The sequence below is a fragment of the Mytilus californianus genome, unplaced genomic scaffold (assembly GCF_021869535.1).
Source record: "Mytilus californianus isolate M0D057914Y unplaced genomic scaffold, xbMytCali1.0.p SCAF_6, whole genome shotgun sequence".
NCBI classification, from domain to species: Eukaryota; Metazoa; Mollusca; class Bivalvia; order Mytilida; family Mytilidae; genus Mytilus; species Mytilus californianus.
In genome coordinates, this window is record NW_026262712.1 from 58,348,033 (window position 1) to 58,370,502 (window position 22,470).

Below are 22,470 nucleotides of genomic sequence, written 5' to 3' on the forward strand. Positions count from 1 at the left end.
ACAAAATATTGATTTTTTCGAAATACTAAGGATTTTAATTTCTACCCTATGAATATATTAGCTGATTTTGGTACATCCTTTCGGAATGTTGGGTCCTCAATGCTCTTAAACGGCGTACGTTATTTAACTTTTTTTTATCTTTTTTGATTCGAGCGTTACCTATGAGTTTTGTGTAGACGACACGCGCGACTGGCGTACAAAACGTTAAGCCTGTTATCTCACAATGTATCCATGATGAGTGTATTTACAACCACTGTGTCGATGCCGCTGCTGTTGGAGGTTTCATGTCCGACGGTATCACCAGCTCAGAAGCCAGAACTTCTGTGTTGACACGAATTATTACCAATATGGTCATAATTATAAATTAACTGTTTACAAATACAAAGGATTTTTTAACCCAGGAATAGATAACTTAAATTAGCTGTATTTGGCAAAACCTTTCGGATTTTTTAAGTCTTCAACACGCTTCATCTTCGTACGTTTATTGGCCTTTTAAATTTTGATTTCAGCATCCCTGATGTGTCTTTTGTAGATCAAACAATCGTCTGATGTAGAATCTTTATCTATCATGAGTTCATTATTTTCATACCGGAGTGAAATTGACAATCACCCTCAACGGAGTCAGATTGTTATAAACTTCAACCGGTGTAGGCAGACAAATGAAATAAACAGATCAACAAACAATGAACTGTCGTTAATGTATGAACTATAATGGAAAATTGGAGGAACGAGGTTGGTGTAATCAAATGTCAAATTTATAAGACATTTTAATTGTGTGATCGTGTTGCAACACCCTTAGGCAAATCATGCTTGAAATATTAAAGACTGACACAATTGGACTTTTAAATTTAAACGTACCTCATGGAGCATATTGCAGAAACTAGTGATACGCAGAAAATAAGGAAGATATAGACCTTTGTTTTTGCTTTTATTTCAAAGAAATTACGATATATTTTTCTAACTTTATTAATTGTGACAGTTATCGATGGCTTACAACCGATTGATATAAAGTTTTGGGTTTCATTACTTACGTTACGTGTCATAAGTTCATTTCATTTGTCACTTTCTTCTATGATAATCACATGCTACTTAACACTTAAGTATTTTACGCAATTAACTCAGTTTCCTCAATGGATATTAACGTGAAATATCTACGTACAATGCCTTTCAAATTGTGATGATATTTGAGATGTCTATAGACAAGCATCGTCATTTCCTGTATGTTCTTGCTAATTCAATTAGACTTTAGGTCCTAAAATAATAAACAATATATAATTCTAACATTCACTAACTTTTCTTCTTTGTACTGACACGAACATAAATTGCAAAAGATTTTTCTCGTCTTTTATAAGTCGCAAATTACGTTAAATTACACTATAAAATATTATATATCTCTGTTAAAGTTGTATCATGTTTATCTACGATGTCTATGAAAAGAAAAAAAAAAAGAAAAAATAGGTAGAGAAAGAGAGAGAGAGAGAGAGAGTGCGAAGTCAAATAAAAATAGACAATACCATAGCAACAAATAAAAACAACGAAACGAAAAACAACAATAACATAAAAAATAAGGAGATTTGGTATGATTGCCAATGAGACAACTATTTACCAAAGTTCAAATGAAGTGGATGTAAGCAATTATAGGCAACAGTACGGCCTTCAACAATGAGAAAAACCTATACCGTATAGTTGACAATAAAAGGACCCGACATAAAAAATATGAAATAGTTCAATTAAGAAAACTAATGGCCTAATGTATAACAAAACATTTTACGAAAAACAAATATGACAGACATGAACCAACGACAACCACTGAACTACAGGCTCCTGACTTGGGACAGCCACATTAAGAATGTGGCGGGGTTAAACATATTTGTGAATGCTCCAACCCACCCCCTAACCTGGGACATTGGTGTAACAGAACAACATAAGAACAAACTATAAAAATCAGTTGAAAAAGGTTTAACTCATCAGATCGATACAAAGAAAAACATGAAACAAAACCAGAGACAGGATGTGGCAGAGTATATATCCATCTCTCATCCCTGACAACAAAAAAAGACACTAGGTACAGATCTGAGAGTACTCGCAACCTTTTACATGGAAGACTCAAGGCTGAAGAACACAAACCCTATCAACAATCGGAGGTGGCGGGCGTCGTATTGCTCAAGCAAGTTCAAATCAGTAATTTTCGCTTAAGGTAATGTCACAACCGAGAAGAAGACAACGGGATTATAGTAACGACAAGAGGAACATAATCATAAGATACTAATACAAATTCAAATGTCTATTGTGTATTGCTGTTTGTCTTTTTTAGCCATGGCGATGTCAGTTTATTTTCGACTAATGAGTTTGAATGTCCTTTTGGTATCTTTTGCCTCTGTTTTTCAAAGTAAATCCGACAATAATATAATTTTGAATATCACCTTTAGTCTATATAAGTTAAATTTTGATAATTTTATTAATTTCTTAGCCCACATTTTAGAATATGCACGTACATGAAGAATTGTTGACCTAATACAGCTTTGCTTACTATCTTAAATGAGGTCATCACTCTGATAAGAAGCCATTTAAGTACAGGTGTATATGCTTTACTGTATAAAGGTGAACATGTTAAAACTGATTCTGAAATAAAACATTGTAATTTATGTAATAAAAATGTGTGTGTATGATACAACAGGATTTGCTTCCCACAACATCAAAAACTTAAAACAGAGCAGCACGAAGGCCGAAGAATCGGGTGTGATTTCAGGTGCTCCGAAAAGGGAAGCAAATCCTGTTGTATCATACACACACATTTTTATTACATAAATTACAATGTTTTATTTCAGAATCAGTTTTAACATGTTCACCTTTATACAGTAAAGCATATACACCTGTACTTAAATGGCTTCTTTTTGATGTTGTGGTAATTATATATATAAGTGTACTGTTGTTTGTCTTTTATTTTCACTTTTTGCAATGGGGTTGGTTGACAGTATGTTTTAGACTTATGGGTATGAATATCTCTTTGTTATCTTTCGACTCTTTTATTTAAAATCGCAATCTGGAAACTATCATCCTTAACGCGGGTCACAAAATATTCCTCCTTGTATTGTCTATTACATTTATAACTACAATGTACGTACATTTAATGCTCCGAAAAGGGAAGCAAATCCTGTTGTATCATACACACACATTTTTATTACATAAATTACAATGTTTTATTTCAGAATCAGTTTTAACATGTTCACCTTTATACAGTAAAGCATATACACCTGTACTTAAATGGCTTCTTTTTGATGTTGTGGTAATTATATATATAAGTGTACTGTTGTTTGTCTTTTATTTTCACTTTTTGCAATGGGGTTGGTTGACAGTATGTTTTAGACTTATGGGTATGAATATCTCTTTGTTATCTTTCGACTCTTTTATTTAAAATCGCAATCTGGAAACTATCATCCTTAACGCGGGTCACAAAATATTCCTCCTTGTATTGTCTATTACATTTATAACTACAATGTACGTACATTTAATGCAGCATGTTTACAAACAACATCTCGGTGCCATGTAAGAAGAAGGCATTTTACCAGTACAATAGAACGAAAATTCTTCGTCTTGTAGTACAAATCAAGGCTTTCAAATCTTCTATTAAAATAATTGATCTTAATACCGAACACACACCCACTTTATAATCCTACGGATCTATTATTTTACAAGAAAACATTACCAGACAGATCAAATTTAAGATAGTTTAAATCAGTGTCGTCTTTACCTTGTATAAATAGTTAATTACCAGTTTCCAGTAGCGTCTTATATAATCAGACAAGTACAAATAAATCAATAGCAATGTAATTAGCTTTGCAATTTAATTAGTTTATTAGAATGCATACAATGTAAATAAATAATTAGTTTGTTCGTCTTTTGTTTGTCCATTACCAGAAGGAACTTTACATGGGTATGTCATAGAACGTCTCGTCCTTTTTCTAAAAAAGATCATCGGAAGGTACCCTGACCGAGTTGATAAACATTCCGTATCAACTTCACAAATAATACACGATGGTCTTGAAGTATAGATTCTGGGTACTGACGTTGTTTATCATCCTAATTACGTGTTATAGTATTCTTTTATTTGTCTTTGAGAATATTACTTTTACTGTTTAGTCTATTTTTAGTTATATCAATTTGACGTGGCTCGGTACTTATACATCCCGTCACTTTGTTATTGTGCTATGGTAAATTTTTGTATTCTTGTCGTTCATTTTTGCTAATGTGCTTTGTCTATATGCCTTTTTGTGTTTCTTTGTTTACATATTTTTTTGTTTTATAGTGATTAAGATTATAACACAATGCTGACTGCTGTTCCCCTATTATTTGGACATTTTTACCTATTATGTCTGTTTGTTTTGTTTACACGTCGTCGTCAATATAATGGAATTTTATGCAACTGTCATACAAGGGAGAGGTTTTCCTAGCTATAAAACCAGGTTTAATCCACCATTTTCTTTATAAGAAAATGCCTGTACCAAGTCAGGAATATGACAGCTGTTATCCATTCGTTTGATGTGTTTGAGCTTTTGATTTTTCCATTTGATTATGGACTTTCCTTTTTGAATTTTCCATTTGATTAGGGACTTTCCTTTTTGAATTTTCCTCGGAGTTCAGTATTTTTATTATTTTACTTTTTACACGAAAACGGTTATTTTAGATAACTAGCTCAAACGTATGTAGATACCGTCTGTAAAATATATACATATGGTATGCTTTAAAAATTGGCATCAATAACAAAACTGCATATCAAAACATAAATTTAAAATATCTTCATTTTTTTTTTAAGCAATAAAACTTATCAATAACATCACACATGATTTGTAAGAATGATTTTTTTTATGATTGCAATATTCAGTTAAAAAAACATCTCGAATCAAACGAATTGACTAAATAACAAACGTAAAATAATCATTACTATAAAAATTTACAAAACTTCATTAATCAAATGTCATTAACATGATTAATAAAATCAATATTCCGCCAAAATATTTGTCACATATCATTTTTATTAAGCTTTTCAGCTTTACCTAACAAAATCTGTATCAGTTGACAATGCGATTACAATACATGGTTTGGATAACTGCGAATGTGTTGTTAACTGTGTTAATAAAATATTTGTTTATCATTAAAATTGAAGCTGAAGACAACGAGATACGAACTAAAATAAGCAAAAAATGCATAACAAAAAGTAGGGAGACATCTAACAAAATTGCAAACCTTTTAAGTTGATCAAATGTTTCATATGTGATGATCAAAAATGCCATTTAGACTGGAATTTATATCTATAGTGACTTTTCATTAACAGTTGCGACACCTGTTTGTTGCATTTATTCAGACATTCCTCTATAAAAAGAACATCAAATTGGAAGATTGGTAATCAGAGAGGTATATACAATCTTGAACTCGTTGACTGATACAGTGTGTCTGTGTATTAACTCACGATGGATATGTTTTCCCGGTCTTTAATTTAAGATATCAGTAAAGTCTTTACAGTCAATTTACTTCTTGTGCTTAGTTACTATTGTGTTTGAGTGTGTATGCTTACCCTATCGATACGCCAATATTCTCCTTTTAAAGTTAATGCAAATCCTATCCGTTTTAATTTTTACCTGAATTTGTTTCTACTTGGTGGATGTATGAGATTCGATGATCGGTTAACTACTTTGCTTCGTAATTAAACCTACAGGATATTAAAACTTATAATTTGGTACGTAGGATGCACGATTTGTTTACATCAGACTCATTAGTAGCACTCGAATCAAAATAGTTTGAAAACCTAATAAAAGATATAAACTACCTTTATATATAATGACGATTCGTCTTACAGGTAACCAGTCGATGAAAGTAGAGTGCTTGTTTGTCGTGGGGAGGACGTCCGAACACTACTTAAGTTCGTAATCATGATTGGAGAGACCATAGATATATCAATATTAGTTTATTTTATTGGCCGCCTATTAGGTTACAGAAAGAAATCGTTGCTGAAATGAATTCTTTGTTTTTTTTTGCTATTGAATAATCCTTTATTTTTTCTTGTCATTGTTTTTCTCAATTTCTATATCTGGATATCATAGTACAAAGTTGGTAATATACGAGCCAGTCCACGCCAAAAGGTACAAAAAGTCTTTTTAATAAACTTTACAGGACGCGTTGTTAAAGTCCGTTAAAATATTTCTGAAAAACGATTTTATCCGTAAAATTGGTATTAATGTAACCATTCATAAAAATGTCAATTCTGTCCCGACTTTGTCAGTTAAAACTGAAAAAAGGCATAGAAATATCTGAATGTTTGTTCTTAGTCAAGTGTATAGTCATTTGTTACCCAGAACAATGCTATACTGAGCTTAAATTAAACCATTTTCGTGACTATAGAGAGAAAAAGTAAATAATTTTCATCAACTCTACCTATGCCTAAAGAATGAAGACAACAGGTATACCTAAGGGGAAATGCAAAAATGATGTCATCTCGTGTTTTTGAAATTGAAATTAAAGTTACGTTATGTTATCTAATATTATATAAATCAACCGTCTTGGTCGGGATTCGAACCGGTGTTTTATAGATCACAAGTCTGCTACCAATTATTATGCACACTTTTTAGAAGTTCGCTAATTTTTCATTTTTGTACCTTTTTGCATAGACTGGCTCATACATGAAATATACAAGGTAACTTTAAAAATGTTCACTGTATATTGTTACAATGTTGTTATAAATATGCTGGTCAATTTCAAGGTAATTCTAAAATGACAAAGGCCACCATTTCTGTTTTGTGATTCTTGATAATGCCATTCTTGAGCAGTTTGTTCCTCGTATTATCCAAGTCTTAAGTGCTGATTTATTTGATTTCATTTTGAATGCCATATTGCCTTTTACTTGTTCTGTTAACTAATCAAAAATGCTCTTATCAACTCGATATGAAAGAAGGACTAACATGATTTCTGTGCACGTTCTACGGTATCACTAATGATTTTATATATTGTAACAATAAAATCCGTACTACGTATATCTAATCACTCTGAAATATCCCACAAACTAGCTCGTGTGATACACATCTTATCATTCTCAACAATGGCATCAATTCCAATTTACCAAACAACTCTAAAAGATATAAACTGATTAACTGCACAAGGAAGAATGACTACTGAAATATAACGGTTAACCTGGCCATTTCTTATGGAATCAAATGTTATAAGTGAGTCAGTTTTGTTTGTCTACATCAAGGTGTTTATCTTGTTAATTCGCTATGCCACATTAAACTTGAAATGAATTGCACTCTGTAGAAATATTCTATAAATCTTCATTACTCCTCCATAAATCTTTATTATTCTTCCGTAAATCATTATAACTCTTCCGTAACGTGAACATATTTTAAACACGTCTGATTTTCGACTGTCCAAACAAATCGATTTTTAATATTTGATTATAATATATGTATTTGTGTGTGACTTATATTATACAAAATACGGACTATTGTTTATGCATATAAATCCGAAGTACAGATAATATTTTTTAAATGAAAACTTCGGCATAATTATACATGTCATATGCAATCAAAATCTTTAATTCAACATAATTCAGCAACCTTTATGTATAGAACATTTATATGATATCGAATCCTCGGAATAACTTTATTTGACATCAAATGTGCCTGCTATTTTTCAGATATGTCGGGTGAGATATTGTACACATCATTTCTTAAAATAACAACATTCCCAAAACTGCAGGTAATTATCATGTATTTTATAACATTCTACTTTTTTATCTTAAGACTGCTGTCTCAAGAAAATACCAGAAGTTTTGCAAATTGAATGAATATACTTTAAACATGCACATATTGCAATTTAATTTTTCATTGAGTTGCAAACATACTTTTGTGGAAATTTTAAATTGAAAAGATCCTTTCTCGCCATATTCCGCTAGTAAACGAATTTCAGTCTGAAACGGTCATTTTTGATCTGGACATGTTTTCAGTCTTTTAAGACATGTCCAGATCAAACATGACCGTTTCAGACTGAAAATCATCATGAGTCCCATAAAGGCAGTAAACACCATGGCCAAAGCATAAACATGACAAAAGGATGAACAATAATAACCAAAAAAAAAAAAACAAAAAAACAAAAAACAATTTGGTTAAATAAACACTGACCAACAGGAAATCTTCTTAAAACCGGAGGTTGCATCCGTCGTTTTCCTTACACAAGTTAAAATCCTGTAAAAAGTTGGTCTATGTAGTGTCACAATCTAGATGATAGGACTGGATTATAATCAGGACAAGTGGAATATAAGCAGAATAAGCTTATACAATTTCAAAAGTCAAAGATTAACAGCAAATACCATGATTATAGTTTATCTTAATTGATTTTTTATGAATTTAATAATTTTAAAGACTTAAGTACATCACGAATTGTTGACATTTTAAACACTGTTGAATTTTTTTTTCTGCAATTAACCAGCTTTTTGTTTGAGCTAGTTTATATGTTAAGTAGACATTTTAAAAGGGTTTATCTGTCAAAATGTTGAAAGGCAGAAACACCAAAATCAATATTGTAGTAAATTGAAACGTAAATTATATACCATAAATTGACGTTTAAAATAGAAAATTCCCAAACATAAGAACTTATTATCATAATAATAAAAGACACTGTTTTCTACCTATCTTGTATTACATGTTTAACTGGACAGGAAGCTATTAAACCAAGAGTTCCAAGTGGTGATTTTGAAATCATCCCTTCGTAAATTTTACGGACGCCATCACGAGTTGATTGGCCGTTATGGAATATCTGTGTCACATTGACGACGGATATGTTCCAACTACAATCCCATTCTCTTTCCCTAGAATATGACTTACTGAAACATAGGAAGCAGAAATCCACTTACCCTTCCAGAGCACCTGAGATCACAGTTTTTATTGGAATTCGTAATGCTCAGATTTTAATTTTCTATGTTGTTTTGTTTGTCTGTGTGTGTGTCTCTCTCTCTCTCTCTCTCTCTCTGTCTCTCTCTCTCTTTTGAGCCATTAAGTTGTCAGTTTATTTTCGGCTCGTGATTTTGAATGTCTCCTTGGTATCTTTCGCCTCTCTTAAAGACACATGAGAACATTTTATCCATATCATTTTAACTCTGGTAGATAATTGTCTCATTGGCAATCATACGACAACTTCTTATGTTTACGTTATGTCGGTTAAGGAGTACGATAATTCTATGTCTTTCATCATTTGTAACTAACATACACGCGGCTTTCAGTTTATACAAATCTATGACTGAAAAATCAATCTTTCTACCTAACAAACCTCAATTTGATGATTCTACCGATTTATATATTTACAACAAAACATTATAGACATATCGAATTTGCGAAAGCTGAGAGCAATGTTTGCCCGACCTTGAAGATATAATTGATTACCATTTTCCAGGTGGTGCGTTTTATGTAATCAGACAAGTGCGAAGAACTTAATAGCAATTATATCAGCATAACCATTTGACTAGTTCATTGGAATTAAACATGTTGTATACAATGTAAATTAAGAATTTGGTTTTTTGACTTTTTTTTGTAACTATACGAAATATCGGTTGTTTTTTATCACTAGCTAACACATATGGAGATAACGTCTGTAAAACTTTGATTAACTATGTTAAAAATTAAACAAGTAAATGTTTCTGAAATCGCCAACAATAAGAATACTTCATAATAAAATATTGATTTAACATACCTTTAATATTTATGACTAAACAGACTTATCAATAACATAACCCATGTAAGCATGATTTTGCATGACTGCAATAGTCAGTGTATTATGAAACTTCGAATTGCATTGAAAGACCACATAGCAAACATAAGATAATCATTACAACATAAATGTACACACTTTTAACATGATTAAGTAAAAAGTTTCCTTTAAAAAATGTAATCATGATTTCAAATTTGTCATGCTAAGCTTTTTAAGCTATACTCTAAAAAGGCTTTCAAAAGATATATATCCGTTGACATCCAATTACAATACTTGTTGTGGATACTGCAATAAAACATTAGCTATGTGAATAAAATGTTGTTATATTATTATAAAATAAGCTGAAGACTACAACCTACGAATTTATCTCATTAAATATGTTACGATCGAGCTTGGTCACAATATGGGGAAATCATTAACAGGGATGTGTTCCTTACACATACATTACTCCAAAGTTGTTATGAGAAACAACAACGATAATGAAAACATGTTTTACACTCACCATCACCAACTGGTTGGTCGATACTGTGTGTCTGTGTCTCATCTCACAATTGACATGTTTTCGCGGTTTTTAATGTTTATATATAAGCAAAATCTTAACTGTGAATTTACTCTTTGTGCTTATTTACGATTACTATTGAGTGTGGATACACATGATGGTAATGTATGCATATTAGAATAAGCTTACCCTATCGAGAAACCAGTACTCTCATTTTAGATTTATTTCATTTCCTATCCGTCTTTGTATTTATCTGGATTTGTATCAACTCGGTGGATTTATGAGATTCGAAGAAAATTTAACAATTTGCCTTGGAAAACAGCATTTCTAAACTGATGATTTGGTACACAGGACGCACGCTAAGTCTTCATCAGACTCAACAGTCGCTCTCGAATTAAAATAGTGTGAACGCTAAATAAAAAAAATCTAAATTACTTTTATACGTAATAAGTGACACTTGAATTAAACATTTGGAAGGCCGACTTTGAAACAAGGTTGACGAGTATATAAACTACCTTTATCTAAAATGATGATTAGTCTTACAGGTAACCAATCAGTTTGTCATCGTAGAGAGGACGTCTTAAGACTAATAAGGTTAATAATCTTGATTGAAGAAAGACAGGATAGATCATTATACCTTTGTTTATTGACCGCCTTCTAGGTTACAGAGATAAACTGTTACTGAAATGCAACTTCTGATATTGTTTTTGTTATGGAATTGATAACTTTTTTCTTAGCATTATTATTTCTCTCTATCTATATCTTAATTTGTATCGAAAATTTGATAATATAAATGAATATTAAAGCTGTATATTGTTACAAATATAGTTATACATATACTTCTTAGTTTAAGAATAGCAAAATGGACGGTTTTGGTTTTGTGATTCTAAAGTATTTCATTCTTGAGCAGTTATTTTCACCGTTTGACCAACTTGGGGGTGTTAATTTAATTCAGTTGTTATGGTTTACCATAGCATGTTTTCATTATCTTGTTAATAAACCAAGCTGATCCTATCAGTCGATCAACAAGAGGGACTAAAATAAATTATTTGCAATTTCTACGGGATCCTAGGTGATTTGATAGATAATTGCAATATCACCGTTCTAATAAAATATCAACCCTCAGAAAGATCCTACATCATGTACATGTCCGCGATGAACCTGAATGATAGCTCGTTATATACACATCTGAAATTTCCCTTCACAACAATGGTATCAATTTTTATACATAAACCGTCATCAGTATAAAACAAATACAAGGAAGAATGCTATCTCAAATATTACGTTTAAAATGCACATTTTTTGATGGAATTAGATGTTTAAGGAGAGTCCGTTTTGTATCTACATTAAGGTGTTTATCTTGTTAATTCGCTCTGTCACATTAAACTTGACATTTGTTGCCTTTGTTTTTACGCGACTTGTTGAATGCGGTTTAGTGTTTATGTACATATATTCAAAGTATAGATTATATATCTAAAATGAAAACGTTTAAACATCGAAATAATAAGCATGCCGTTTTAAATCTAAATCTTTAATTCTAAATAATTCAGCATTTGTTTGGAATAGAACATTTTATATCAAAGTTATCATACCGAATCCTAGAAAAAAAAATTCAATCGACATCAGATGTACCTGCCGCTTTTTAGATTTATCGTGTAAGATATAAAAAAAATCGTTTTCTTCTGAAAGCACCATTTCAATACTGCTGATAATGTTCATGTATATAGAAATGCAAGGGTATATTGATAACACTTAACTTTTGATTTTTAACTTATGTCTCATGAAAATATCAGAAGTCTTTTCAATTTGGTAGACAGTTAGCTTAACCATTAAAAATACAATTTATTTTTTGTAAGATGCCATCATACTTTTGTGTGAATACATGATGATGATTGTCTTTATCGTGTGTAAAAACTGAATCTTATAGCAAAAGTAATTTATAGCAAAATGAAATAGAAACTTGTTAAGTTATTCGAACCATTGACGAGGCATTTCTTTCACGTGTTAACGTTACATTTAATCTGTCAATCAAACAGTCAATTAACACTTGATCGTTTACACTAATGTCAAACCTAAATACATATTAATCAGGATGAGACATAAGTCAACTCAAGAGGATGTAAACATTATAAACGTGTTTGCCAAATAATGTAATTAAATAGTATCGTCGCCTCGAAAATCATACTTTCCATAAGGTACTCAGATGAGATTATCGCTTAGAGAAGTTTATCGTTTATCACTTAGAATAGTTTATCTTTCCTGTCCTGTTCCAAGTCAGGAATATGGCAGTTGTTACCAAATAGTTCTTTTCTATGTATGTTGGCGTTTGTTTTTGTTGCACTTCAGTGTTTCTGTTTGTCCGTTGTTTTCTTTTATAGTTGATGTGTTTCCATCGGTTTTAGTTTGTAACCTGGATTTGTTTTCTCTCAATCGATTTATGACTTTTGAACAGCAGTATACTACTGTTGCCTTTATTTATCGTTCAGGTAGGTATATAAAATTACCATATGGAATATACACTAAAAATGATGTCATTTTAGAAGATATAGATATCGTTGCATTATGCGTATCTGCATACTACGTACGTATGAAGCGTATGTTTCTGTCAAAAGAGACAGCATAATTGAATATACGGTCATTTCTGTAAACATTATATCACACCAACCTTGATTAGAATATGCAATTGCGTATGATTGATATGATTCAAATGCACACGTGGGGCAATTTATGGTACTACCATAAATCACATGGGCCAGGGGAGTCATCATATAATGATATGTTGAATCGGTAGATACTGCTAAAATTTATACTCCCCTCCCCCACCCCCAAAAAAAAGATAGTTTCAATACAAAGCTTTACACTGAGTCAATGGCATACGACGGCTTGTGAGAAGTTTTGTCGAATAGAACAGATATATTTTTGGAAGGTAAGATGTATCAATCAAAATACAGTGTTCAAAATATGCAATCTCATTTTTATTATACAACTCATGTTTAAAAAAAAAACCTGTAGGAATAGATGCAAGCTAAACTAGGCAAGACAGGAAACATCTGTGAAGCGTATCAAGCTATGCATGTAACAGCGATGATGCGAAAACAACTTCATTTTACATAACAAACACAGTACCTGCGCTAACATATCAGTCTTATATGTAATTATTTTTTCACTGGGTCTAGATCTATAACACTTTCAAAAGTATATTAAAAATAATAGTATCCACCCTGTTACACTAGGTCTGTAGTACTGATAAATGACTATATTGCTTGATAGTACCGTCTGTCCCGTAGAGACATTCTCGGTATAAGAACGCTTAAAATAATATATATTTTGATTTACAACTATAAATACTCATCAAATATACTATTAACTGTGTAAATTGAAAAACACATTTCCTCTATTTAAGTTGACCCTACACTATTTTCTCTGTTCTCTTAAGATTTTGTCAGTTTTTTTTTAGTCCAAAAGTTTCATTTGTTAAAATACCCAGTCTAGTCATTGTGACTCGTGATATCGTTCACGTAGGAAATAATACTATAAAAGTTGAATAAAAAATACATATTAGAATTTAGGCATACCAATTGCTGTCAATAAATTTCTTCAAAATTTAATCAAAGATAATCCTGTAAGTTTTCTTGACATAATAATACTAAAACAATATTTGTAGAAAACATAAACGCTACGAAAGATATTTTGGGATCCACCATCTGGAATTAGCTACCAAATGATATGAAAACAAACAAGTTTGAACCCGTTCAAAAGTTTGATAAATACCTCGATGGCAGCTTTTGTAGATGCTTTTCTTGCAGGTCATATATTAAATATTATTCAAATAAATGCTTGTTTGCTTGTTGTTGGGTGCTGAGTGTTTAACAATGTTCTGCTAATACTTATCTATTTGGAATGGTAAGTGATACATGTACATGTGTGATGTAGACTGTAATGTTTTGTTTGCTTGTAATGAGTTTAGTCTTTATAAGGTTGAGTGCTTATACTTACGCTTTACTCTAAAAAAATATACTCTATTATTCAAATGAGGAAAAAAATGATTTCAATAATATTCTTTGAAAGTAAGTTTTACTAAAATCAAAAACGTGCAAGTAATTTAAAACATTTTTATGAACTCTTGACTCTTGAATACTTCTTTTAATTGGGCAGTTCATTCCACTTATAAAAATAAGAAGATATGGTATGATTGCCAATGAGACAACTCTCCACAAGAGACAAAATGACACAGAAATTACCAACTATACGTCACTGTACGGCTTTAAACAATGAGTGAAACTCATACCGCATAGTCAGCTATAAATGGCCCCTAAATGACAAATGTAAAACAATTCAAACGAGAAATCTAACGGTCTGATTTATGTGCAGAATAATGAACGAAAAACAAATGTGATACATGTATACAGCAATAAACGACAACTACTGACTTACAGGCTCATGACTTGGGACAGGCACATACAGAATGTGGCTGGGTTAAACTAGTTTGAAAGCGCCAACCCTTCCCCTTCCCTTTTACCACTTAACACTTTTTCCTCAATGAACATTTATATGAAATATACATGTACAATGCCAATCACAATGTAATTATAATAATAAATATTTTTGGACGAGCAGTATAATTTCCCATATGTTCAGTTGTCCCTAATATCTAAATATAATTAGTTTGAGGTGTGATTTCGAACAATTATTCAATTAGTTTAACCTCTCATTTTTTATTACAAAACAAACTACCTTGATATATGCTTTTTAAACGATTTATTATAAACATATGTGGATACATCTGTAACCGAACAATAGTAAGGTTATTGTATTTTAAAAATGTCATGAAAATGAACTGCATTTAAACCCTGCTGCATATTCAAGGATGTACTTAGGTCAGGTTCATGAATTTTTGTCAGATGTTTGGACTTCTTGTGTGTTGGTGTTTTCCTACGATACAGGGTAAAATATTTTTCCCCCATATCACCCACTTTTCTTTTCAAAGAAGACTGCAATAACTCATAAGAAGGTCATTACCAAAATTTAAGTAGATAGTATTTTTTTTCTTATGATTTGAGACCCAAATAATGCCAATGTTGAATATAAGGTAAAAGTCCGAGTCAGCCTTTTCCCCCTTTTTTCAAAAATCAAATATCTGAAAAAAGGGGTTCCCTAACCTATCAATATTTTAGGTTATTTTGTTACTTTACTAATGCTTTTCTGACTTATAGTATCAATTTTAAATTCCATTTTTTTTAAATTTCACCTTACTACATCCTTAAGACTATATTACAAGAAACAGATTGCCTATTGTGTTCATGATTGAGTTGTTTTTTATTCAAATTCATTATTTTGTATAGGTCGGTCGTCTCTGTGTTTGACTTAAAAGTATATCAGTTTATTCTGTAGTAGTTTATAGTTCATTACTTTCATAATTTGCAACTTAAAGCAAAAACCCAACACAAAATATCAACAAAATGCATCTCTGGACTTTGGGCAGGAAGATCCTCTTATTATAATGTTATTTGCATCCAACCGTTAAACTATGTTTAAGTTTAATGAAAGCATTTTGTTTAACTAGAAGTCATCTTTTATATCATGTTTCTTCTAATTAAAGCAATTTCAAACTAACTTATCATTGTGAATTTACTGTATTATTTTCGTATCTTTCGTACATTTCCAGCTTAATTTTAGCAATTGTGTTTTTATATCCTTGAAAATGATAACAATTATCAATATTATAATGACTTTCATTATTAATTGGTTTTATTATTCACTATGATGAAATAAATTTTGGAGTTGTATACACCGTACGGTGTGCTCTACTTTAACTATCATAATAAATTTTACAAATCAATGCAAATAACGTATTAAACGTTCTAAAGTATTACAAATCTTTAAAAGAAAATGAATAAATATGTCACATGGGGACTAACAAATGACTTACCAAGGTGATGACAGGTATTGAAGTGGAATGCATTGAAATTTTCCATCTTGGATCTAGTGACCGTTTACATTGTAGAATTTATATATTTCTACAAATATAATACTAGATATGAGGACGTTTGTGGTTTACATCTTATTTTTTGTTATTCTAACCAGCAGTAAGTTGATTTGTACTATATATTTCTATAACAATACTTATCTAACACATAAAAAAACACAAGGAAAAGGGTAAACATAAATGAGGTAACAACCCGCCAACAAGAAAAACCGATAAATTATATAGGGTAATATGCATGTACCTGTCTATAAACTCGAAGCTATGATACGCGTCGCCACAGAAAAAGTTCTTTATAAATTAAAATGTGACAGTAATACAAATAATAGCTTCATTAACGGTCATTATGGGACAATTAGAATAAAACACCGAGTATTAAAATTTTGTCGTTTGATTGGTGTCTAGCGGGAGTTTACTCAACAACTCTATTCTATGTGTAAACCCCCCTCCCCCCCCCCCCCCAACAAAAACGAAACAAAAACAAAACAAATAAACAACTACTGAACCAAATTTGATCTTAAACAGTCAATTTGACCCGAGCATTTCTTTAAGAAATTGCACAATAAGTTATTAAGTCGTTTTCATTCTTTCCGTACTATTCAGACAATTCAGACAATTTGCTTGCAGTCAATTAAGATCTTTTCAGTCTATTTTCAGACTGTTCAGAAGTAGAAGCTAACCTGCATATTGCAATCATACCGAATGGTCTTAACAGCTACTGAACATTACATAATTTACTGTACAGAACTGCATTAAACTATTTACAACGGAACGGATAAGTCTAAAAATAGACTGAAAGACTTTCCAGACAAGACATCTATTTGATAAAAGTGACCGTTTAAAACTAAAATTCATTTACTACTGGAATCATTGCAATATTTTGTTGAAAGCTCAAAATATTGTATTTGTAAATATTCATACCAAAGTCGTACATACCTTTAATCCAATTCAACTATTTTATTAGAAAAAGGTTTAACGGAAGGCTTTTGTCTAAAATTGAAGTGGTCACATTCGTATTCAGTCTCAACCTTTATATATGTTATGTATCATCACCAAATACAACACATGTTTAAATATCAAGACTGAACACAAGTGCGGCCACTTTCATTTTAGACAAAAACCGTCTAAAAATAAGCACACATGCTAAAATTGTTAAGATTTCAGTAATTTTGAATAAACTAATGATGCTTGTACCTGATGCATGTACGTTGTATTGTTACAACAGACCATATTAATGTAACACGAGTATTCTTCTTTCCAATCAATAGCTAACAGTTTATATATTTAACAAATTTTTTAAATGCTATATGTTGGGGCCAAAAAAGGGTCTTACCGCAACTACTTCTTTATTTTTGTACATTTCTTTTACAAGAATTGCACATTTGAAAATGAGAATTAAAAGGAATAATGTAGTTTTACCTCTTTAAAGTCCGTCAGTATATATCTGATTTACTTGGAGAACATTAAGTTTTACAATGGCAAAGCAATAAAATGATAAAATCATATAGGTTTACAAAGAAACAGTTATCGTAGCGTCTCATTCCTTTTCAGTTGTCAGAGAGTCCAAAGGGACATACAGCCCGTGTCACAAACTATGTTGGCACTATTCTGGTAACTGCAAATGTTCTGGATGTTGTGTTGGTATTGGATGCAAAAGTGGATATTGTCATTGGGGTGCAAAGCGTTGTTTATGCTATAAGTGTAAGTCCCAAATACTTTTTATCAATTTGACTTATGGTTTCACTGAAGAATAAATTTAAAAGATTTGAAAAATGCATTTTTCATTTTATGATTAGATAAGTAAGACCATGATCATTAAATCGACCTTGAAAGAGAAAACAGACATGCCAGGATGAAAAACAATATGTTCTATTTTCATAACAGATCGCATACAGAATTAAAGCATTTTGTATTTATCCTTCGGAAAACATTAAAAAAGTAATCTTTATCTTTATCATAAGCTTCTACAGTTCGTTGGATTTCAAAGTGAATGAAAAATTCAATATGAATAGAGGTAGCAGACAATATGATATGTTTAACATCTAGGTTCATATAAGAAGTATGTTTGATTAATATACGAGAATTCATTAATATCGTTATTAAGTGTGTATTTATGTTTTATACCATATCGTTATTTAAGAGATGAGTGCATTTCTTATTGTTGGTGTCATAGTATGCTTGTATATATACGTTATATTGATAAATTCATCGCGATTAAAGGACGAAGGTCGAAACTTCACAAGCACCATGGCAACATTTCGTTATTTTGAAAATTGGTTATTACGGTAGATATGTTATTGTTCATTTTACATTTACATCAACTGTTATAGAATCAGAATGATTTTGAGCTGGATGTTTTGTATAAACACATGCTGGTTGTAGGAAACGATGTGTTGCACTTTTGTCATTAAGATGGTAATTTTGTTGTTGGGATGCTGTCGTTAATCCTTTTATTCATATAATTTTTCGGATCCACTCCTAATCACGTATTTGTATAGTAGTTGATATAACCGGAGCCTTTGTTGTAGCTGCATGTTGTTCAAATGTGTGCATGTCTAATTAATTTGTTATATACTGACAATTGTTCAAGTCGTTTAAATATTGTTATACCTTATACATTTTCCACTTTGGAAATTCCTTGAGGCAAAGTGTGTTCGGTTCTCCTCTAGATATTTTATTTGCACAAGAAGCATTGAAATAGACCTTTAGATAATGAAAGCACATAAAAAAACTATGTAATGTCGTAACACCTCAGATCTGTATCCATATTTCGCATGCGCACTAGTTTTATTTATTATTTCCTCCATTTCAGGTGGATATAGATATGGCTGATAACTGGTAAATAAAATCAACGAGAAACTAATTATAAACAAATGGAACGAATTGGAGCAAATAAAATTACAGTATTAAGGTGGCTCGGCCCTTTAACAGTGCGCATATTTTAACGCATGTTACTAACGACGAGCGCCTTGGAAACGGTCGCCTTGAGGGGTTTTCTCAAAAATAGTTTTGACGACCTTGGAACGCGGGCGTGTATGAAAGCACCCGTGTATGAAAGCACCCTTTCCCGATGTCAACAAACCATGCAAAACGTTCTACAAAAGCCACAGGAAATACGTACGGTCAGGACTACAGAGTGGTTTGTTCATTTTTCACATAAAAAGGACAGAATTATACATGATATATTAAAGCATAACATTAAAAAAAAGAAAATATAAATATTGACTTGTACGACGGTATCTGGTGCGTTCGCTCCAAAAACACATTCTCACCCTACACGTTCGCCCTTTGGATCCGTTCGCACCCTATTTTCATTTAAATACTGGTTGAATATATCAAAAGATGTCTTTTAGATGTATTAGTATGATATATGAAAATATTTTGCCAATGACGCAATGTTTAACCGTAAACAAAGGATAGCGATGTAAACTGCATGTCACCTTTCGGCTTTCAAAAACAAGAAAAACCCGTATAGTATGCTATAGTATAACGGCATCGGGGTTCATCTGCACGCTATATAAAATAATAAATAAGCTTTATTTAGAGTCGGCAAAGTGTACAAACAGAGTCAACATAAGCTCTAATGAGCTTTTAACCGTTTTATCCGTTTGGCGTTTTATAACATTTTGTTACTGTCATAAATCTCTTTTTTACTTGAAATATCTTCATTTCCAAGTATTGCTTGGATCTTATTCCGGAGTATGTGAAATATTTTCCCACTGCAAAATTTTGATAATATATATAGTTACGTATTTTTTATTTGCTAAAAATTTTTGAACATAACAATTCCGGAGTATGGGAAATATTTTAACACTGCAAAATTTTGATAATAGTTATAAAGTATTTTTTATTTTCCAAAATTTTTTTTTGACATTACAATTTTCAAACAAAGACTAAATACTTGACAGTCACACATAACATTTTAATTTAAAGATTTATATACTTTATCAAATAATGGGCACGAAAAATATCTAACAAATTTTCTCGTATCATGATTCTATGAAATTTGGAACTCTAGTACTATAACATGAGACCTCGGGGCCAATGTTTTCTATTTATAATATTTTCCTTTTACTTATTTTGCTATTTGTTAATTTTCTATTTTCTGTTGTATCTATCAATATGCCAACAGAGTTCGCATTAAAAAAAGAAAGAGGAAATATCAGCGTAAAAACTAAAATAATAGATTAAGAATGAGTTATTATTATAGACTAACGGAACTCGAGCAACACATTTTTTGTTTTACGCAGAAAAAAAACCGGACATTTCAATAATTTGCAGTTTTCAACCTTTGATCATGTAGATGAAAATTGGTCAATAGCAACCGGGACCTTACTAGTATTCCGGCCTTATATATCGGTATATGCTATTATCCCTCAATACCACATGCTTTGCGGCGCAAAATATTTGGCTTGAGCAAGTCGGGATTTTGCCTAGGACACACATCCGCAGTCTACCGGGCAGTTCCAAACACTACCAGTTAAAGACATTATATATACACAAAATCTATACTACTTACTAGGTTCAGGAAAAGTTGGGATTGTAATTTTAAAACTCCACCCAGTACACAGGGACGCTATAATAGTCGGTGATATTGGCAAACTTTAACTTCTGTCTTACTTTTTGACATGCGTTTTTTTCAAAAGGGAAGCTAATAAGGAAGGTTCTTGATTTAAAAAAATTAAAGTGGAGTGTGTCATTGCGGCAAGAAATATGCATGACAACATTTTTAATGATGTGTGAACACTGGTTTGACCCACCTGCTAGCTGCAAAGAAACGTAATTATCGGCCTATGATGATAATATGGAGATGCAATTTTTTTTAATATTGACTTTTAAATTTGAACTTTGGTGGATAGTTGTCTCTTTGGCAATCATACCACATCTCCTTATTTTCATATCGTAGGGTATAGAAATATGACTTCCCTAATCTGACAGATAATCCCTTGCTATGGCAGGGTGTTCATACAGCTGGATGTATAAATACCTCCGGGGGGGGGGGGGGGGTGGTAGGAGGGGGAACTTCAATACTTAATTGATAAGGGGTGCCGCTGGGGCCCACCTTTTTCAAAAATTTAGATTTCAAAAATGTATTCCTTTTCATATATTGCGTAGGTAAAAATGTAACCTTTTCCCTATAATGCTTGGGTTTCATGTAGTGTAATGTAAGACTAGAATACCAAAGTGTTAAAAGAGAAAATTTGGTTGATAAAATCACACCCGGGAACACCAAGAAAGATGACAGACGAAGAAGTTATGGAAACAATATTGACCTTATCATATATTTTTGATAGTTTTCCCGACTTTTTCACATATTTTCAGGGGCCTCGGTGGCCGAGTGCTATAAGTAGTTACTACTGTAATCACTAGCCAGTCAACACTGAGGTTGTGAGTTCGAACCCCGCTCGTGCGGGTGCACTCGACTCCAATCTTAATTGACTAGGATTGTCAGTTTTCCTATCGAAGGTCGGTGGTTTTCTCCGGGCACTCCGGCTTCCTCCACCAATAAAAACTGGCCGCCACGAAATAGCCCAAAAGCGGTGCTTAAAAGTGGCGTTAAAAACACAAAAAATCAAATCAAATCACATATTTTCAAGCTTGAAAAGGTCGGGAAAACCAACGGCACGTCCCATCACCTTGAATATAGGAAGTGCCCCTTACCCCACCCCCACCCGAGATAAATACGCAGCCTCGTATGGTAAAAAGGATGAATTTTGTCCATACCAAGCATGCATTGTCCATTCATTTTCTAGCGACAGTCCATACAATTTTTGTGTTAACAAGAGTGCACAAGCTGAAATGTCTCACCTGCTTTACTAATCATCATTCATGATTGGTTTTATGTTGATATTCCTAAAGATAAAGTTTCACTACAAGTATCAGAAAAAATTAATATTATCAATGATCATGAAAATGATCAGATAAACCAATCCAAGCCAGCCTTACACAGTGGCGGAGCCAGAATTTTTCATGAAAAAGGGGGGAGGGGGGGGACTGCCTAAGAGAGGCCTGCTCCAGTCATGCTTCAGTGATTCCCTATATAATCAACCAATGGGCCCTCCCCCTAAATCCGCCTCTGTTACAATCACCCCATCAACCAAATATTTTAAACATATATATAGTATGCCAGTAACAGAAAAATCCATGAACATAAGGTTAAGTTCAGATAGACCCTGCAAGACAGGCATATTTGTTTTTCATTCATAATTTTGTACATACGTATGCCATTAGTTTTCTC